Source organism: Moschus berezovskii, chromosome 9 (assembly GCF_049115385.1).
Source record: "Moschus berezovskii isolate FMDL1 chromosome 9, NW_MosBer_1.0, whole genome shotgun sequence".
Lineage (NCBI taxonomy): Eukaryota > Metazoa > Chordata > Mammalia > Artiodactyla > Moschidae > Moschus > Moschus berezovskii.
In genome coordinates, this window is record NC_142468.1 from 38,639,213 (window position 1) to 38,659,704 (window position 20,492).

At 44.7% G+C, this 20,492-nt stretch overlaps 3 non-coding genes and 1 pseudogene across 3 annotated transcripts; 1 reads left to right on the forward strand and 3 right to left on the reverse strand.

The window, feature by feature from the left end:
• Positions 1 to 6,494: 6,494 nt before the first annotated feature.
• Positions 6,495 to 6,566, reverse strand: TRNAH-GUG (transfer RNA histidin (anticodon GUG)). The gene has a single exon. It is a non-coding gene; the product is annotated as a tRNA-His (tRNA).
• Positions 6,567 to 8,050: 1,484 nt separating this feature from the next.
• Positions 8,051 to 8,122, reverse strand: TRNAH-GUG (transfer RNA histidin (anticodon GUG)). Its single transcript has one exon. It is a non-coding gene; the product is annotated as a tRNA-His (tRNA).
• A 627-nt stretch (positions 8,123 to 8,749) lies between these two features.
• Positions 8,750 to 8,821, forward strand: TRNAH-GUG (transfer RNA histidin (anticodon GUG)). Its single transcript has one exon. It is a non-coding gene; the product is annotated as a tRNA-His (tRNA).
• A 9,308-nt stretch (positions 8,822 to 18,129) lies between these two features.
• On the reverse strand, positions 18,130 to 18,764 carry LOC129562684 (large ribosomal subunit protein uL6 pseudogene; annotated as a pseudogene).
• Positions 18,765 to 20,492: the final 1,728 nt, after the last annotated feature.

Sequence of the window (20,492 nt, forward strand, 5' to 3'; positions counted from 1 at the left end):
CCACCTGAGGCCCCAAAGGGAAGGAGGCTGAAAACTGAAGTAGATTAAGATGTGACGGCAAAACAGAATCTCCTAGGATTCCCAGGGCCCCAGGTCTCAAAATATTTGCTGAGTTTCTGCTTTGTGCATATTCTAGTTGGTGTTACAGGACGGTGCTTCTCAAACTATAAAATGAATACAAATCTCCTGGGGGATTTGTTAAACTGAAGTTTCTGTAGGTCTAGCTGGGATGGAATTTCGGTGGAATTCTAACAGGCTTCCAAGTGATACAAATGGTCCTCCCACCACTCTTTGAGGGGCAGGACTGTAGGAGATATTGAAATGTCTGATATTGTGTCTGGTTTCATGAGGTATAATAGAGAAAATATCATGCACATCATAACAATATGCAGCTTCAAATATGACTAATGGACTTCCCAGGTGGTCCAGGGGCTAAGACTCTGTGCTTCCAAAGCAGGGGGTCTGGGTTCCATCCCTGGTCAGGACTAGATCCCTCATGTCACAATTAAAGATTCCACATGGAACAATTAAAGATTCCGTCTGCTGCAGCTGAAAGATCCTGCATGCCACAATGAAGACTGAAGATTCTGCAACTAAGACTCAGTGCAACCTAATAAATAAATAGATATTTGTTTGAAATTGACTAACAAAGCAAATATATAAATAAGTATCTTTCTTTATTATAAAGATAATAAATTCTAAAAGAATGATCAATAGATTCATTTTGGACGGTCTCCTCAATCACCAGGTGTTAGTAATTGTGGGCTCTAGACACATCTCAGGATCAACAGTAAGACCCTCCTCTTGCCACTGATTCTTACCTTCCTTATATCTGCAAAGGGCATGATGACTGTCATGTGAGGATTAAGGGAAATCATGGACATGGAATGATGGAAATGATGGAACAGGCTTTGAAAACTGTAAAGTGCTTACAATGGTAGGTGTCAAATGAAGCCACCTATGTTTAAGAAGGATTACAGGAGCAGGGCAAAGAGGCAGAGCCACTGCTATGGAAAGTGAAAGTCACTCAGTTGTGTCTGACTCTCTGCAACCTCCTGGACTAAACAGTCCATGGAATTCTCCAGGCCAGAAGTCATGCTCAAAATTCTCCAAGCTAGGCTTCAGCAATATGTGAATCGTGAACTTCCAGATGTTCAAGCAGGTTTTAGAAAAGGCAGAGGCACCAGAGATCAAATTGCCAACATCCGCTGGATCATGGAGAAAGCAAGAGAGTTCCAGAAAAACATCTATTTCTGCTTCAGTGACTATGCCAAAGCCTTTGACTGTGTGGATCACAATAAACTGTGGAACATTCTGAAAGAGATGGGAATCCCAGACCACCTGACCTGCCTCTTGAGAAACCTGTATGCAGGTCAGGAAGCAACAGTTAGAACTGGACATGGAACAACAGACTGGTTCCAAATAGGAAAAGGAGTACGTCAAGGTTGTATATTGTCACCTTGCTTATTTAACTTATATGCAGAGTACATCATGAGGAACGCTGGGCTGGAAGAAGCACAAGCTGGAATCAAGATTGCCAGAAGAAATATCAATAACCTCAGATATGCAGATGACACCACCCTTATGGCAGAAAGTGAAGAGGAACTCAAAGGCCTCTTGATGAAAGTGAAAGAGGAGAGTGAAAAGGTTGGCTTGAAGCTCAACATTCAGAAAACAAAGATCATGGCATCTGGTCCCATCACTTCATGGGAAATAGATGGAGAAACAGTGGAAACAGTGTCAGACTTTAGTTTTTTGGGCTCCAAAATCACTTCGGATGCTGATTTTAGCCATGAAATTAAAAGACGCTTGCTCCTTGGAAGGAAAGTTATGACCAGCCTAGATAGCATATTACAAAGCAGAGACATTACTTTGCCAACAAAGGTCCGTTTAGTCAAGGCTATGGTTTTTCCCGTGGTCATGTATGGATGTGAGAGTTGGACTGTGAAGAAAGCTGATCACCGAAGAATTGATGCTTTTGAACTGTGGTGGTGGAGAAGACTCTTGAGAGTCCCTTGGACTGCAAGGAAATTCAACCAGTCCATTCTAAAAGAGATCAATCCTGGGTGTTCATTGGAAGGACTGATGCTAAAGCTGAAACTGAAATCCTTTGGCCACCTCATGCGACGAGTTGACTCACTAGAAAAGAGTCTGATGCTAGGAGGGATTGGGGGTAGGAGGAGATGGGGACGACAGAGAATGAGATGGCTGGATGGCATCACCGACTCGATGGACATGAGTTTGAGTGAACTCCGGGAGTTGGTGATGGACAGGGAGGCCTGGCGTGCTGTGGTTCATGGGGTCGCAAAGAGTCGGACACAACTAAGCAACTGAACTGAACTGAACTGATGTTTAAGAAATATGGAGCTAAGCTGCTGACAACACAGAGGAATGGAATCAAATGAGGTCTGCACAAAAGTTGTCAGGCTTCACACAGGTGGTAGACCTGAACTGGGTAGGGTGTGGACAGATGAAGCAAAGGAGTAAATGGTCATTCCAAGCCAAGAGGTCAGCATGGGTTGAATGAACCAGCATACCATTAAGAAGGGGTGAATTCATAGTGAGGAAGATTAGGAAGTAAAGTCACATGAGGATGGGGGAGGATATCACAAGAATAGGTTAAATGATAATTAGAAAGCTCTAATACTTTATGTACCTTGTGAACTTACTTTTGTCTTAAACTTCTGTTTACGCACTTTCAGAATCAGGCATTGTTGAGCACCTCATGGGGCCAGGTAGCTTGCTAGGAACCAAGGATACAGAGGTGAGGCCCTCAAGACTTGGGTGGAGTTTGCCAGATCCAAAGTCTTGTACTTAAGCATGTTAAGCATTGCACCATAGACTCAGGGTTCTGAAGGTGATCTGGTTGTTCCCATCACTTAATGCAAAGCCTGTCATGTGGCAAGAGCTTAACAAATGTTGAAATGAATAAAGATCATTTCTCTTGTTCTTATTTTTATATAGCTATAATTGTGGTATACACAATTTGGTATCCTTATTTTTTTCACTGAACATTGCATAATTTCACCATTTGTATTATGAAAACTTTATTTAATTCCAGTTTTGTTTTTTTTTTTTAATTTCAAACTTACAGAAGAATTCAAAGAAAGTGCAGGGGAAATCTGTATACCCTTCACCTAGATTCACTACTTGTTAACATTTTGCCACGTTTGTTCTATCCTTTCAGCCTTTTTTCCCCCTTAATGATTTGATGCAAGTTTCAGTTGTCATGATGCTTCAGCTCTAAGTACTTCAGCAGCCATTCCCTAAGAATAAGGAATTCTTCTACGGGGCCACAAGCCATTATCATTAATAGCATTGTCTATTATACAGTCCATATTAATTTTTTTCCTTCCCCCCCACCCCCCCGCCAAATGTCATTTACTTGGGCTTCCCAGGTGGCTCAGTGGTAAAGAATCAGTCTGTCATTGCAGGAGATGCAAGAGATGTGGGTTTGATCCCTGGGTCAGGAAGATCCTCTGGAAGAGGATAGGGCAAGCACTCTAGTACTCTTGCCTGGAGAGTCCCATGGACAGAGGAGCCTGTCAGGCTACAGTCTATAGGATCACAAAGAGTCAGACTTGATTGAGCGACTGTGCACATACATACATATGTATATTTGGGATTTTTTCCATCCCGATTCAGGATTTACCAAGGTTCCCTTGTTGTACTGTTTGTTTCTTTACTCTCTTTAAAATCTTGAAATATTTTCCATTTTTTTCCTTGCCAGTTTGTTTTTCATGACATTGCTCATTTTGAAATGTCTGGGGCAGTTGTCATGTAGAATGTTGCACATTTTGGATTTTTCCATAGTTTCCTCATGATTAGATTCAGGCTTGACTTTTTTAAAAAAAAGACCACTACATTTGAGATGATAGGAGAAGGAAATGGCAACCCACTCCAGTATTCTTGCCTGGAAAATCCCATGGATGGAAGAGCCTGGTAGGCTACAGTCCATGGGGTCACAAAGAGTTGGACACGACTGAGTGACTTCACTTTCACTTTGAGATGATGTGGACTTTCCAGTGTGTTACACTGGCAGGCCAGTCAATAGTGCTCATTGTTTTTTATTGGCGATGCTAGACTTGATCACTTGGTTAAGCTAGAGTCCATCAGATCTCTCCATTTCACAATTTAGAGTAAGTTTTGGTGTGATAACCTAAGACTATTAGTTCCTAACATGTTTTACACAGTGGTCTTAGCTTCCATTGATGATCTATGCTTACAGTTGTTATTACACAAAAGGTGACTGTAATTCTGTCATTCTGCATTTGTTATCTGGCATTCTTCTGTAAAGAGAGAGTTTCTCCTCCCCCCACCCTCTGGCTAATCCCTGTGATCTCAAAAATTATTTTTTAAGAAAAATGGCTATTTAATATCTCATCAAATGAACATACCTTAGTTTAGTTTATCACTTTATTTGTTGAGCATTTAGGATATTTCCATTCTCCTCCCTTCTAAATAACTGTAACAAACATCTTTATGTGGATAACTTTTCCAAGTTTAGGATTATTTCCTTTGGCAAGATTCCCAAAAGTGGAGTTATTGGGGCACAGAGTGTATATTTTTTTCTGACTCTTGTTACATGTTATCTCACAGAGGTTTTAAAAGTCAATGACTTTTATGTGTTAAGATCAGTGAGGTCTCATTTCTCTTTCTCCTTTCTCCTGTCTGCTGACCTCCTCTATGCTTAAAACCCTCTTCTCCCAAACTTTTCTTGAAATGATACTGTTCTCTTTTCTCTCAAGGCAAATCCTCTCTTCCTCCCTTAACCTGCTAAATTTGCACATGTCCCAAAGCCTAGTCCTTAGTGCTCACTTCCCTTGCTGGGTACTGAGTGGGATGTCCTTACTTCTATTTGTTTGCCTTTGAATGCCCATTCCCATTCTGAGCTCTCATTCCTTCTGGTTTTGTCTTCTTCTAAGTCTGGCCCTTGCCTTTGGTCTCCAGCCTAACCTTGTGTTCATCTCTGTCCACAACCTTGAGAAGACAAACATATCCCAAATATATGAATTCTGTTCTTAGATATTCTGCGTGTAGATGAAGCTTTTGAGCCATGTTTTCTATTTGTCTGGTATAAAAATAACATGGTCTGTGTTGCAAGAATGCAACTTAAAATGCAGCCATACAGCAAACTGGGCCACTTATCTCATTTATGGACTCCATAAGATATCTCTGTTCAAATATTTATGGGGAGGCTGTATTCTTGGGACGCAAACATAGTAGGATTCAGTTCTAACTTCACTGAACTTGAACTTTCTAACTTGAGTGGTTTGTGATTTAAGTTGGATTCTGACAATAAGATAAGGAAGAAATAGAAATCCAGTTCAGTTCAGTCACACAGTCGTGTCTGACTCTGCGACCTCATGGACTGCAGCATGCCAGTCTTCCTTGTCCATCACCAACTCCTGGAGCTTGCTCAAACTCATGTACATGGAGTCGGTGATGCCATCCAACCCCTCCTCCTCCTGCTTTCAGAGGGTCTCCAAGTGAATTCTTCCAATCTGACCTTTCAACCTGAAATCAAAAGAGGACCAATTCCCAGCAGACCCCAGGCTCCCATCCAAACGTTTTCTATGGGCAAGGTAAGGAATTCCTTTCCCTTATCTTATCAACCCAGAGTTCCATCCTCCCCAACCAGGAGCCTGTGCCTGGGGAGAAAAAGGGCTGGATCAGGTGGGTGGAGATTCCCCCTGGGGTATGCATACTCTTCCTGTAGAGGGAGATAGGCTACCAATGCAAATCTAAGACTTCAAGTTTAGTCTGATTTCTGGGGATGAGGAGGAAGAAGAGAAGATGTCACCTGTATTACGCAAGAAGCAAGGGGGAATATATGTGCGTACATGTAGTAAAGAACCCGCCTGCCAATGCAGGAGCCATAAGAGAGGAGGTTTCAATCCCTAGGTCCGGAGGATCCCCTGGAGGAGGGCGTGGCAGCCCACTTCAGTATTCTTGTCTGGAGAATCCCATGAACAGAGGAGCCGGAGGGCTACAGTCCGTAGAGTCGCGAAGAACCGGACGCGACTGAGAGACTTAGGACTCACGCATACATATACAAATATTTATTTATACAAAGACTGCCACAGAAAAATACATTAGATACTGCCGATGATTGCTAGATAGGGTGAAGAATGAGAGGGAGAGTTTTCACTGGGCTTGTGCTTTGTATTCTCTATTTGAAAATGAGCACTTTTTTTTTAATGTATGAAAAGGAAAGAAATCGCGAGGCCACAGGGTCGCTGTTTTGTTGGTGTGGAAGAATGATTTTGACACTGATTTTCAATTTTTTCAGGAGGAAAAGGGTTACAATTTGTTTGCTCTAATGCTGTATTCAGAGGATTAAATGAGAATTATTGAAGGTGGCGATCAGAGCTGGCTCAATTTTCAAAGTAGAGAGATGCAGCGTTTCGTTTCAAAAAAGTGAAAAGCCGTAGACTAGGGTGGGAAAAGGAATTTAAAAGTACAGCCCCCTTGCCGTGCCATTGTTGCCACAATGCCGTGACTCGGATTCGAACCGAGGTTGCTGCGGCCACAACGCAGAGTACTAACCACTATACGATCACGGCGAGCTACCGGAGACCTGTCAGGAAAGGTTTCGGATTGTCTCCTTCAACAGTTATAGGCCTTCCCATTCTGCACGTCACCAAAGGGTCCACCTATGGGGCGGGTTCAGGCCTGAGACCGAGCCTGAGAATGCGCAGGCGCATTGCTCTTTTGCCAGTTGCTCCGGTTCTCTCCAGTTTGGGTCCATTAACTACCCGAGATGGTGGTGATGCAATAGGAAAGAGTGGGTTCCATGTAAGGGAGGTAGGAGTTTAGGGGGTACTACTTGGGCATCCAGGGACGGGACTGGCCGGAACTCAGAATGTTCACAAGCTGTGTAACTCGCCTTCCTTGGAGGAATCCCATCTCCTTCGAGAGCCTTCCAGCACCGCAGACCAGCAGAGGGGAGCTCCTCAGGGCTTCTCCTTGTTGATTTCCTGAGTGACCAAACGCTGTCTCTGAAAGAGAACACACCCAGAATTGCACTGGCCACTTAGAAGGGACTCCATGAATGTATCTCAACCTGCTGTTCTCCTTATCTGCAGCACCCCCTTCCTTGCTTCCCTTGCTCCCCGGACGGCATTGACTCGTCGGCTCACCAGTGCTTCCGCCGGACCCGGTGCCGTCCTCTGTTGTGTCCCTGAGCGCAGCAGGGAGAGAGCCTGATTTTTCCTTCTGGATACATCGGAGCTCTCGTCCGTAAGGCGCCTAGAACCAGGATGCCACAGTAGGCAGTGGCTTTTTGCTAAACTGAGAACGTGCCACTGGTTCTAATGAGTGAATCCAGAGGGACCACCCGTCTTCCTACAGTGTCGTCTGCTCTAATCACAACCCCTCTTCCCACCCTGCAGAGCAGTCGGAAGGATCCTGCTAAACCCGAATGGAATCTCACTCCTCTACCTCTCTTCCCAATCCCCCTCGACTGCGGAGCCTTTTCCAGCTCATCTTGTGGACTTCCCTCAGTGTCGTTTCCCATTTCTTAGTTACTTGCTTTCAACAGGTCCTTGAGAAGCGCTTAATACTACCTTTCAGACCAGGGCCTGTAAGCGTCGTGGGGATGAGATAAAGAGAAGACCTGCAAAGAGGAATTCTCTTCGTTCCATTTCAAGACCTTAGCTCACGAGATTATCCTGGCTGCTTGCTGCTTGATAAATTCCCTTTCTGCCTGTAAGAGCTACTTCCAAGGTTACTTCTGCGAAGACTTCTATTACCGGAGCCCATTTCCAGTGCTGCTATGGAAATTTGTACATTTGTCAATTTTAGCACTTTGCCTCTTGAGTGTTCTGTGCTTTGTTTGGGTTGTGCCGGATAACGTGCGTAGCCCAGTGTAAGCGGAAGCCTATATTCTTTCGAAATCCAGTGTAGCCAGACCTGGCATAAATATCGTTTCTGTCACAAGGGGATTGGGATCCATCTTTGAGGAAATTGTCACAAACTGAAGATTAAAAAAAAAAAAATGGAGAAGAACGCTAAAATGCAGCCCCTTGCCGTGCCACTGCTTTCGCAATGCCGTGACTCGGATTCGAACCGAGGTTGCTGCGGCCACAACGCAGAGTACTAACCACTATACGATCACGGCGAGCTACTGGGGACTGGTGTTTCTCGCGTCTCGCCTGAGCTCTTCTCTGTTTAAGGCCCCGCCCCCTGGCTGTGACATTGCTCGTCCCCGCCCATCTCAAACCTCGCCGCTCAGCCCGCGCTTACGCAGGCGCACTCTTTCAGCTGTCTCAATATCAGTCCGCACTCCCTGCGGGTCAGATCTCGCCGCCTCACTACCGCGCTCGAAGAGAGTGGTGCTGTGGGCCCGAACTGATTTTCCTTCTTGTGAGAGTTAAGAGACAGTCCCATTCCCAGCCAGAGCCTGTTCAGACAGCACGAGCGCCAGGGCACAATGGGTGTGAGAGGAGACCGGCGCCGCCATTCGGGCGACCAGCTGGCGCAGGCCTCACATCCCCTTCAGGCTGCGTGAGAGTCCGGTTCGCCGGCCCGGCGTCCCAGGGGTCCTTTAGTTTGCAAAGTACTTTAACGGTCCAGGCGGACGACCGACAGAGACTTCGGCCCGGAGTCTACGGCGCCTCTACTCTGCTTCAGGCTTTGTGCCAGAATCGGAGGGGCCGATAATGAGCGACTCGGGCAGGCGAGGGCGGCAGCCATCGAGACGAGGACGACACTGGGTGACGCGTCGCTCGCGGCGTCCCAGTAGCTCGCCGTGATCGTATAGTGGTTAGTACTCTGCGTTGTGGCCGCAGCAACCTCGGTTCGAATCCGAGTCACGGCATTGTGGCAACAATGGCACGGCAGGGACGTCTTTTTTAGACTTGGGAAGCCGTATTCTTCTGCGGTTGTTCCCTAACTGCTTCTTGACATTAGGTCAGGGCTGAAATTATATTAATAACTCGGCAAAAAGTGAACCCAGGGACTTCAGTGAGTCGGCCAGCCGTCGTCTTCTGTGTTCTGAGACTGTTTAATTCTGGGAGGTTGTTCCGTGTGGAACTCATTCCCTTTCCTCATTTGCTATCATTGGTGAAATCATATATTGGGTTCTCAAAAAAAGCCTCACATTTGCTAGTCAATACTTTGGAGTGCAGGGTTTATAGGAACACTGTGCAAACGTTTATTAAGAATTAGAAGAGTGCAGATTAGACAGTTCACTGTGACTAGCGAAAAATCTGACCGCTCTGGACAGATTGGTACTGGTAGCCACTATGAGGTTGCGGAAGAGAGTTTGTGGCCTCCGTCTCCTTAGCCTTCTGGGTGGGAGGGCTTTTTCTCCTTGAGGATTTTTTTTTTTTCCTAACCTACCTCAGGTTTAAAGCAAATATTATTCGTTACATTGTTTTGTGAGCAGTTTATCCAGGTTCAGCAAATTTATGTCTGTCATTTGGCAATAGGCAAACGGAAGTAAGTTTTGGAGTTGGCTTTCCGGTGGCTGGGCAGCGGCTGTATCACTGTCAAGGAAGGAATGAGATAGTATTCAGTGGACAATGAGTCCCTCCAGCTTCTCCCAGAGGACCTGGGGCGGGGGCGGGGAGTGGCAGAGTAAGTCAGGAAGAAGTGGGGTTGTGCTCCCTTTACTGACAGTCTGTCTACAAAGGCATACTGAACCCTGTAAAAGCAGGACACTGTGGAGTGCTGTAATTTTCCAGGTATCCTTACTGCCACGTCCCTAAATTTGATGAGTGTAAAGCCACACAACTGGACAACTCAGGCCACAAGAGAATGGAATGAGGAGAGGTGAGCCTGAGAAACTTGCCCAATTTTGGACACCGATTTAAGTGTCGTCCACATAGAAAATCAACATCACCAGCAGAAAAACAACCAGCCAACAGGAATGTGACAACCGCTGTTCCTCTGACCACTTAAATAACTACACAGGTTTTTAAATCTCCGACCTGGAATAAGGTGTTAGGGTAGGAAGCAATGAAAGGATCTGGCTTTTCCCCAGTGGCCCTCTCCAACCCCCTGTTCCTCTTCTGCTGGTGCTTCAGTGCTGGGCAATGAGCTGCTCTCAGAATCTGGAGAGAAGTTCTGGTGCAATCACTTTCTAAGAGCAAAAGGAGTCAACCAAGAAAATAAAACCCACAAACATACACCATTGGACGTAACCCATTCTAGCCATTTATGTCCAATCCAAGGCAACTAAAGTGTCTTCTGAGGTCAGGAATGTAGTAAAGAAAGCTGAACAGAAAGTTTCCAGGTGCAGGAAGATCAACAGAGGGGCAGTGTGTTCTCCTAGCTTCTGACTGCTGACCTTCTTGGCAGATACACAAATATCCTGGAGATGGGTGTATCCAGCTATCAAAATGGCATAATATCCCCTCACTCGATTCCTCTTGCTCTGATTTCAGGCCCATAAAGCAGACTGTTGGTAATGATATACCAGCCCACGTAGACATTCCTGCAGGAAAAAGCATTGCTCTGAACAAGTTTCTGATTCGTTAGTGTTTGTTCTTACTTTGCCATTTGGTTTAGACCCTTGAGTCTAGTTGGTATGATTCATTTCCCTTCAGTCTGCTTATCTCTGGGTGTGCTGACAAAATGTGGAGTTTCCAGGCTGGCAAAGCTGAAAGCTAGAGACACTGGCCTGGGATGACCTCATTGAGACTATTGTTCTGGGACTACCTCTCTGAGCCCTCAGCTCCCTCTCCTTGACTTCTTGATTTAAACCACATTTTTCTGTTTCTGATTCTGGGAATGTGGTCCCTTCCTCTACCCCTTCCAGCTGGAAGGCGGAGCTCTTCTCTAGGGTCTCAGTATCAGGAAAGAAGCAAGCAAACCTTCGAGGGGCAAAACTTGAAGGGAACATATGTTTATATGCTTCACAGTGTTTGCTTAAACAATCAACCCCCATGGCTTTCTGGTCAGGCTTGGTGCATCTGGAGTTGTGACTGCTGTTGCTGCCAGTCACCACACGGGTGCAGTACAAACTGGACCAGCATCCTTTGGTGTCACCTGGAAGGAAGCTAGTGCAGATTCAGAATCTTGGCCTACAAACTGGAAGTGCTGTATCAGAATCTTCATTTTAACAGGATTCTTCACAGATTATTCATTTGCACCATAGAGTTTGAAAAGTGCATGTATGGTTGAGAGAACCACCTGACTCTAATGGAGCCCTTCATTATTTATGGTGTGAATTTTTGGGGTTAGTAGAAGGGACCTGCCTGAGTCTGCTGGCCCTCATTGTCTACTGGGCTTCATTGATGGGGATGAAAGGGAGGTTTTGAGGAGAAGATGGATTTCTGGGAGGGAGTCACTGAGGGCCCATGTTTGGGGGCACTTCCATTCTAAAGGAGATCAGTCCTGGGTGTTCATTGGAAGGACTGATGCTAAAGCTGAAACTCCAATACTTTGGCCACCTCATGCAAAGTGCTGACTCACTGGAAAAGACTGATCCTGGGAGGGATTGGGGGCAGGAGGAGAAGGGAACGACAGAGAATGAGATAGCTGGATGGCTTCACCGACTTGATGGACATGAGTTTGAGTGTACTCTGGGAGTTGGTGATGGACAGGGAGGCCTGGCGTGCTGTGATTCATGGGGTTGCAAAGAGTCGGACACGACTGAGCGACTGAACTGAACTGAACTGAGGAAGGAGGTAGCAGCCCTGGGCTTCCACTGGGAGGTAGGTACTGCTCCCCAGGGAGTGGATATAGAATGCTGAGGCGGGATAAAACTTACCTTGAATATACCACTTTGACTTTAGCCCCTGTAACACTGAGCCCATTCCTCAGGGATTCTCTGGACATTCAGGACTCAAGCTTCAGTTATTCATTCATTCAGCAAACAAGCATAGTATAGCTAAAGTGCTGTACATCATGGGGGAACTGCAAAGCTGTATATGATACTTCTTGTCCCGGATAGTTATTTTCTAGCTGGGAGAAAATGCTAGCCTATAGCAACAGTCAGAAATGACACAAGAAATGCTGTAGAAGAAAGACATCTCTTGTGCAGTGGAAGAAAATTCTCCAAGGAAGAACTGACATAAAATTCCAGAATTGTAAAATTCAGGTTTATATCCAGCATTTACTTCCAGCACTTCCCTCATTCTGATCCCTTTCCACCTCTTTATGTTGTTCTTATCACATTAATTCTCATTCATTTGATCAACTATTTATTAATGGCCTACTATGTGCCAGGTAGTGTTATAGTTTCTGGGGTTATAGTAGTGAATAAGAGAGATACGTTGCTCTCATAGACCTATATTCTAGTGCAAGAATCAGAAAGGAAAGTTAAATCAAAAACAGAAGAAATTGTGCCAATGGGAAACAATGTGTTAATAGTGTCCTCTTGTTCCCTGCCTATTATCCCTTCAGCTCCTTTGCCTATGGAAAGTATGATGACTGGTAATAGTAAATTGCACACATTTGTACTTTTTGTCTAGTATACACAACTGTATAACCATCTCCACAATCAAGATCTAGAGCATCTGGGGACTTCCTTGGTGGTCTAGTGGTTAAGACTCCACCCTTCAGTGCAGGGGCCACACCCTCAATGATTTAACTAAAAGGTTGTTCAGAATAAAATTGGTTTTCATCTTACCTCTGATTTTTGCAGACCTCTGTTCTTGTAAATACGTATTGCCAGCGTCATCCTGTCACTGGATGGGACTCTTTCAACGGCCTGACAATGGGCTCTTGAAGGGGTCCCACTTCAGAATCTTTGGAAATGAATTGTCAAAGGAAACATACTGACAAAACAAAAGACACATTATTGAAAAGGGGCACTCAGGCAGAGAGCAACAGGGTAAAGGAACTGGGAAAAATTGCTCTGCCCCATGTATCTCACAGTTTCAGGTTTTAAGGTGGTGGGGTTAGCTCTCTGGGTTGTTTCTGGCCAATCATCTTGGTTGTGCCTTCATTTGATCTGACTCAGGCCCTTCCTGGTAGTGCGTGCATCTCTCAGTCATGATGGTTTTCAGCACAAGGATTTCTGAGAGGTTGGCGAGACATACTATCAACTGGTATCTCCTCCCCTTCTTGGCCCCTCTTAGGTTTTCTCTGGGTTGTTTTTGGGCCCCACACTGGTTTTGTGTCCTTTTGAGGCATCCTGAAGTGGGAGACGTACGCAAACCTGTTACTGGTTGTGCCTGGCCAGGGTAGGCAGTTTTGGTCAACAGTTCCCTGCTGCAGCTGCTGCTGCTGCTAAGTCAGTTCAGTCGTGTCCAACTCTGTGTGACCCCATGGACGGAAGCCCACCAGGCTCCCTCATCCCCCGGATTCTCCAGGCAAGAACACTGGAGTGGGTTGCCATTTCCTTCTCCAATGCATGAAAGTGAAAAGTGAAAGTGAAGTCGCTCAGTCGTGTCCGACCCTTAGCGACCCCACGGACTGCAGCCTACCAGGCTCCTCCATCCATGGGATTTTCCAGGCAAGAGTACTGGAGTGGGGTGCCATTGCCTTCTCCGCAACAGTTCCCTAACAATCCTATTATCTGTAATTTGCTTGGGTCTCAGAAGGCATAATACTGATTTTATGGTTCTTGAAAAGAAAATTTAATATAAATGCTTTATATTAAAAATATTCTTAAGTTATTTAGATATACGTGAATGGTTTTTTGACAGTGGAAACCCTGGAAATTTTTAGAAAAAATTGTTGGGTCAATTCTGAGTGATTTAGGGGTCTGCTTTCCTGGAAACCAGCAAGGCAATGAAAGCTCAGTCACTGGACAACAGAGTATCTTGAAATTGTACAGAACAACTGGTGACTTGCCGTAAGGTACTTTCAAAGGCCCAAAATTTTAATAAGGCAGAATGTTGGGATTGGAAAATATGCAGAAAATGAGTCTGGTAATACTTGATCACAGCTTTATAGAAAATCCCGTAGGTTTCCAATGATCTCTTTTTAGCCCCCCTCCTAGGCAGTTGGTTATGGATCTCTTTGAAAAAGGGCAATAGTCTTTGTGATATTGTCCAGCACTATGACTACCCCAAGACATGGCAGTGATACAGGTACGGTTGTAGTCAGCATAGTTCTCCCACTTCCTGTCTCTGACTACTGATCTGCACACTCCTCACTCCTCCCCTTCTCCTTCAGCCTGTTCTGATAGGGCTCCTTCCTGCCACCCTCTTCCTATTCTGGCCTCACCTCACATATATATGTATGACTTTATAATCAGGTCCCATACCCTGGGGTCCTGTTCTTTAATTTCCAAGATAATCAATTAATCATTTAAGGTCTTATCTTAAATACTTTATAATTGTTTATTAGCCTTTGCTGAGGTTTATGCTGTGCCAGCATCAAGGGCTTTATTAGTTTTCTGCCTCCTGGAATTCGGGAAACACTATCATGTCAGCAAGCCTGCTTTGCTGATTTTAGCTTCACTCTCTTTTAGACATAAGCTCTAGTTCCTAAGCTTTCCCTCTCAGGACTCTTGAACCTTCTTCCTACAATTATTTTAAGAGAACTTTATCCAGTTCCCTTCAGAGGGAGCCAGCTGACCTACTAAATGGTTGAAAAGTGTTAAAATTATTACCCTCCTACCCCAAAGTAGCATGAACATTTTAATGGAGACATCTTAAGCCCAATTTCTTGATGCTGAGATGGTGTGACCAAGACAGACCAAGGGAAAGAAGATTTTCTGTACCATTAGGGCCCCATGGTATGCCTGGATCTTCAAAGCATTCTTGTCCTGCAAAATCTGCCTCATTTGCAACTTAATATCTAAGATGTGGCAGGACTTCCCTGGTCATCTAGTGGTTAAGACTCCAGCTTCCCCTGCAGTGTCATGGGTTCCATCCCTGGTCAGGGAACTAAGATTCCACATGCCATACAGCGAGGCCAAAAAAAGAAAAGGCAAAACCCAAATGGAAAAACAAGCAGAAATCTGAAATTCAGTTAAAGTTGGAAAAACAAAATTGCCATTAAAAAAATATCTAAGATGTGGCAAGGGAGAAATGGAGCATAAGGAAAAGCAGTGTTGTGTTCATTTGTGAGGAAAAAAAGATATATAACAAGAAGGAATTTGGCTTGGGTAAGAGTGGGCCTAGAAGGTTTGTCTATGTTGGAACCCCTCTGAGCATAAATCTGAAGTATTATAGAGGAAGCAGGTGTCTTGTTCTGCTCAGGCTGTCATAACAAAATACCATAGACTGAGTGGCTTAAACTTAATGTATGTATGTATTTGTGCTGGCCAGTTTATTTTCTGATGAGGACTCCCTGACGCAGATGGCCATCTTTTTGCTTTGTCCTCACATGGTAGAAAGAGAGTGACTACTCTGGTGTATTATCTTATAAGAACAATTTTTTGTTTATTTATCAGTTGTTAAGTCATATCCTACTCTTTGCGATCCTATGGACTGCAACACACTAGGCTCTCCCATCCTTCTCTGTCTTTTGGGGTTTGTTCAGATTCACGTCCATTAAGTTGGTTACGCTATCTATCTATCTCATCCTCTGTTGTCGCCGTCTCCTCTTGTCCTCAATCTTTCCCAGCATCAGGTTCTTTTCCAATGAGTTGTCTTTTCACATCAGGTGGCCAAAGTATTCAACAGTAATAAGAATAGTCCTATTGGATTAGGGTCCTGCCCTTATGACCTCATTAAAACTTAATTACTTCCTTACTGTAAATATAGTCACATTAAGGTTTAATGGTTCATCATATGACTTGGGGATTAAGTAAGTAAGTGTTAGTCACTCAGTCATGCCCGACTCTTTGCGACCCCATGGACTGCAGTCCACCAGGCTCCTCTACCCGTGAGATTTTCCAGGCCAGAATACTGGAGTGGGTAGCCTTTCCTTTCTCTAGGGGACCTTCCAAACCCAGAGATCAAACCCAGGTCTCCCACATTGCAGGTGGATTCTTTACCAGCTGAGCCACAGGAGGAGCCTGAATTGGGGGGAGGGGGGCACAATTCAGCGCATTAACAGTGGGGAGGTTTTAATCCAGACCCCTTGCTCTGTGACCCAGAAAGGTAGGGGCATGTCCTCCAGTGGTAGAGCCGGCATTCTGAAATTTTAGAAGCAGGGATTGGAGGCTGGAGTGAGGCTTATAAATATCTGCTGGGAGCTGAAGGGCACCCTGGGTACATGTAGTGATATAGTATTTAGTGTTGGCTTCACACAGTGTGCTGCCCAGCACCCACATGGGCCTGGATCTCTTAGCATCTGAAGTTCCTCTGCTCAGAAGCTCTAACTTCTGTGGCCCGCAGTTCCACAGCCCAGGGCCAATAGGTGTTCAGTTTAAGGGTTGTGAAAAGGACTCCCTGGCCTCCAAAATTAGTTCAGTCAACAACTAAAGAGCCAGGCACTGATCTAGGCACAGGGAAAATAAACCTGACTATGACAAAGCCCACCTCCCTCTTTTGCTCACCAATTCTGCAAAGCCCTTTACAGGGCACAGAAACTACATGGTTACTTCCTGACTTTGGTTCCCAGGGAAGCAGCCAGTCTCTGATCTTTTCCTGAGGACAGATTTTGATCAGGCTGGAGAGGAAGAACACAGGATGGAGAAAAGGGAAAAGAGAGGGGCCTTTAGCGCTGAAGACTGGCTTACCAGTCATCCGTGCTGTCCTTTATTGCATGTCTCAGACATGGCCTCTCCTTTCCATGCCCCTATCTGACCCAGGCAGGGCCCCTTCTCCTACTCTTTGTGATGTGGTCAGTGGTTTCCTTGGAACGGCTTGCAGAGGTGGAGAGGATAGGAGGGAGATGAGGAGATGGTGGCCACCACTCTGTTCCATCTTTCTTGCAGGCAGGTTCTGCTGTTTTAGGCCATGGAGTCAACAGGCCTGGAAGAGTTCTTGAGAACTGACCTATGGACTGAATCACAGGCAGAGTTTACATACTTCAAAGCTAGTGCATCTGGGCTGCCCTTCCCTGCTATCAGAGTTGCCTTAATTCCTTTCTGGAGAATGCCATTATATCAAAACTTATCTTCATTGCAATATTTGCTTCTAGAAGGCTTTATCAGGAACTGAAACAGCTTCCTGGGGGAGATGTGAACTGAGGGTCTGAATCAGTGCCCCAGCTGCAATGCCCCTATCAGCACCCTCTGATTAGAGGAGACAAGGGGATTTGGGAACCTACAGATTGGGAGTTTTTGACTCTACTTGAGAAATTCCCAACTGTTTGGATTCAAAACTAAGATTTCCACTTACCAGCAGTTGGGCAAGTTGTTTAACCTCTTTAAGTATTTCATCTTTCTAAGCCTGAGTTTCCTTGTGTGGAAAACTGGGATAGTAATAGTACTTTCCTCAAAGGTGTGTGGATAGGATTACATGAGAAAATGAATGAAATACATGTCAGGCTTGGAGTAGTGCCTGAAATGTGATAAATGAATGATATAGCTTATTTTAAAAAAGCAAAAGGATCCATATTAGGATGTTTATACTTCAAGTACTAAAGTTTTGGGAGCATCTTACCATTTATACAGACATTTTTTCTCCTTTCCCTTTTGTTCTCATTTAGTAGGCAGACTCTCAAATCTTGTAGGCAGATTAACTTATCACTTCCATTTTGCAGAAGTGGGACTCGAGATTCAAGATAGTTAAAATACTTTCCCTAAAGGCACAAAGTCATTTCTCATGGAGTCTCTGACTCCAGATCTCTCCAATCCTGCCTTAAAAGTTAAAAAAAAAAAAGAGAGGTAGAGAGAAAAACCTTGAAATGCTTAATAACAAATATCTTGGCCAAGGATTAATTCCTTATAACTTGTTTTTTCAAACAAGAATAGACTTTCACCATAAGGTATACTTAAGAGCACCTAGGAGGAGGGTCAGAAGTGAGAAATGAACACCAACTTTCCTAGACTTTGTCCACCTCACAATTTAACCGTGGGAAATAATTAGCCAACTACAGATCAATAAGGAAAACTAGAGGTTAGGCTTTTCTAATCAGAATCCAAGGCAAAAGTCTCCCAAGAAGCTCAGCAAATAGAAAATAAAGATTCTAGTCAGAGTCCTATAAGAGTAATTGTGGGAGGTTGTTGTTAATGCCGAATCTCTAGACCACGTGACTGTACTCGCAGGGTCTCACTGAGTTCTTCACGAGCCTCATTCATTCCCCCATAAAACCTTTATTTATTTTTTTTCAAATCAAGTGTTTTTATTGTCTCTTTAAAATATCACAATTGAGTCCATAGACCCATCTGCTATCTTGTTGTTTCTGCAGCAGGATCACTGAGATCTTATTCATCAGCCTGCTGAACTGTTCCTTTTTCAGAAACATAGATACCATCCAAAAATTTTCTGATATCCTTGTTTTTAACTGTGGTGGCTTGCTGAATCAAAGCAGCTGAATTTGACACAAGTTCAATGTCATTTCCTTCAAGAATCAACTCATCTTTCTGGGCTTGAGATACTGAACAAGCAACCCCTGGCCTCATTCGAACCCTGCGTATGTATTTTTCACCTAAAAAATTTCGGATTTTCACGAGAGAACCATTCTCCTGAATAACAACGTTGATGGGGAAGTGGGCATACACCGACCTCATCTTGTAACGGAAGCCCAGTGTAACACCCTTGATCATATTCTGTACGTGACTACAGATTGTGCGAACAGTGGCCCGTTCCTTTCTGTTTCCCCACCATTTGTCAACACGGAGCCTCTTCTTTTTCTTTCCAAGGAGACTGAGTTCTACATTGATGTGATTGAAGTCCATCCGTAGGGTGCCTCTGGGGCCCTTCACAATAACTGTCCGTCCCTTCAAGGTAATGTCGACATTTTCTGGGATGTTGACAGTCTGATTGCTGAGAATGGTCTTCATTCTCGCAGTAGACGCGGCAAAGAGCCATAAAGCCTTTAAAAAATATTAAATAATTAATTAGTCAGGCTGTACTGGGTCTTAGTTGTGGCATATGGGATCTTTGATATTCATTGGAGCATGCGGGATCTCTTAGTTAGTTGCAGCATATGGGATCTAGTTACCCAAGGATCAAACACCCAGGCTCCCTGCGTTGGAAGCATAGAGTCTTAACCATGAGACCCCCAGGGAAGTCACTCCCAGGATAAAGCCTTGACTGCTCACCCATCTGCTCCCTGACACACACACCCTCATCTCTGTCTCAGTCACCAGGTCCGCTCTGCAGGGACTGAGGTGGTCCCTACAGGAGTTTGGGAAGCTGTTCCCCAGAGTTCCATGTATCATAGCTTTCTTAGGCAACGCACTGCGAGATGTAACAGAGGTGGGAAACAGAGAGGAAGGGGTATGAGAGGCAGACAAAGATGAAAGAAAGAGGGAAGTAGAGTCAAACAGATGGAGAAATTACAAACGGTATCGAGAATCATTAGGAATAAGATTTCTTAACACTGGAGCTGCTACTGCTGCTGCTGCTGCTGCTAAGTCACTTCAGTCGTGTCCGATTCTGTGTGACCCCATAGATGGAAGCCCACCAGGCTCCCCCATCCCTGGGACTCTCCAGGCAAGAACACTGGAGTGGGTTGCCATTTCCTTCTCCATCCGGGGCCACAACTCCCGCCAACTAGGTTCAAAGTGAGAACACTAGAGCAGAAAGGTTAATTCCTTAGGACTTAACCATAGTTTCACTCTGCTTTCTGTGGTAGGAACATTTGGTTGATCTTTCAATTAGGTATTTCTAGAAACTCTTTACTGAAAGAGCAGGTTATTTAGTGCTTGGTCTTTGACTTGGCCAAGACCAATGCTTGTGGTTTGGAAGGGTATTTATCATCTCCCTCCTCTATTTTCACACCCTTTACACTCAGCGTCTCATTACTCTGAAAGGAACCTGTGTGGGAGACAAAGCAAAAGACAAAAAGACCTTAAATTTCTCATAGGCAAAATTTAAAAAAACAGCAGAATTCCATAAGAAATGGCAAACATTTCAAAAAACAAATCACAGTTGAATATAGAAAACGTTAAAAAATAAAGGGGTCCTTGGAAAACACTTGTCATTACCACCCCTTTAAATCTGCCATTTAACTGTCCCCAGTAATTTGCATGGCCTGGTGTTTAGGATCTACCCTTTCCAAAATTGTGACATTGAAGAGATGGATCTTTAAATGCTTTCCTTTGCACCCTATTCCGTGTCTTTTTTTCTCCTTCACAAGGTCTTCTCTCAGGGAACTTCCCCTCAGATGAGAGGGAACAAAGGCCCTAGCTCTAGCCCAGACCCTGTACCTGGCTTGTACATATGCCTAGCTCTACACAAGGCCAAGTGAGGAAGTACCACTAGGGGGACAGAAGGAGAAAGTAAGGATAAGGAATGCTTTACCTAGAGGGTACTAGAGGGAATTTGGAAGGAGATGGCATCTGACAAGTGTAATTTCATGTTTAGAGACATCAGTGAATCATCTAATTGGAAAGGACCTTCAGGTTTTTGGGAAGACAGGAGAGTGAGGGGAGACTTCTCAAGGTCACAGTTAGAGAGAGGGACTGGATGTCATCTTCATGAAGTGGAAGGTGTGTAATAGACTGTCGGATTCACTGCAGGCCCAAGTGCACGACCAGCAGAGCACAGGGTCCTTACACCATGCCAACCTGGCAGTTGTTTGCAGCT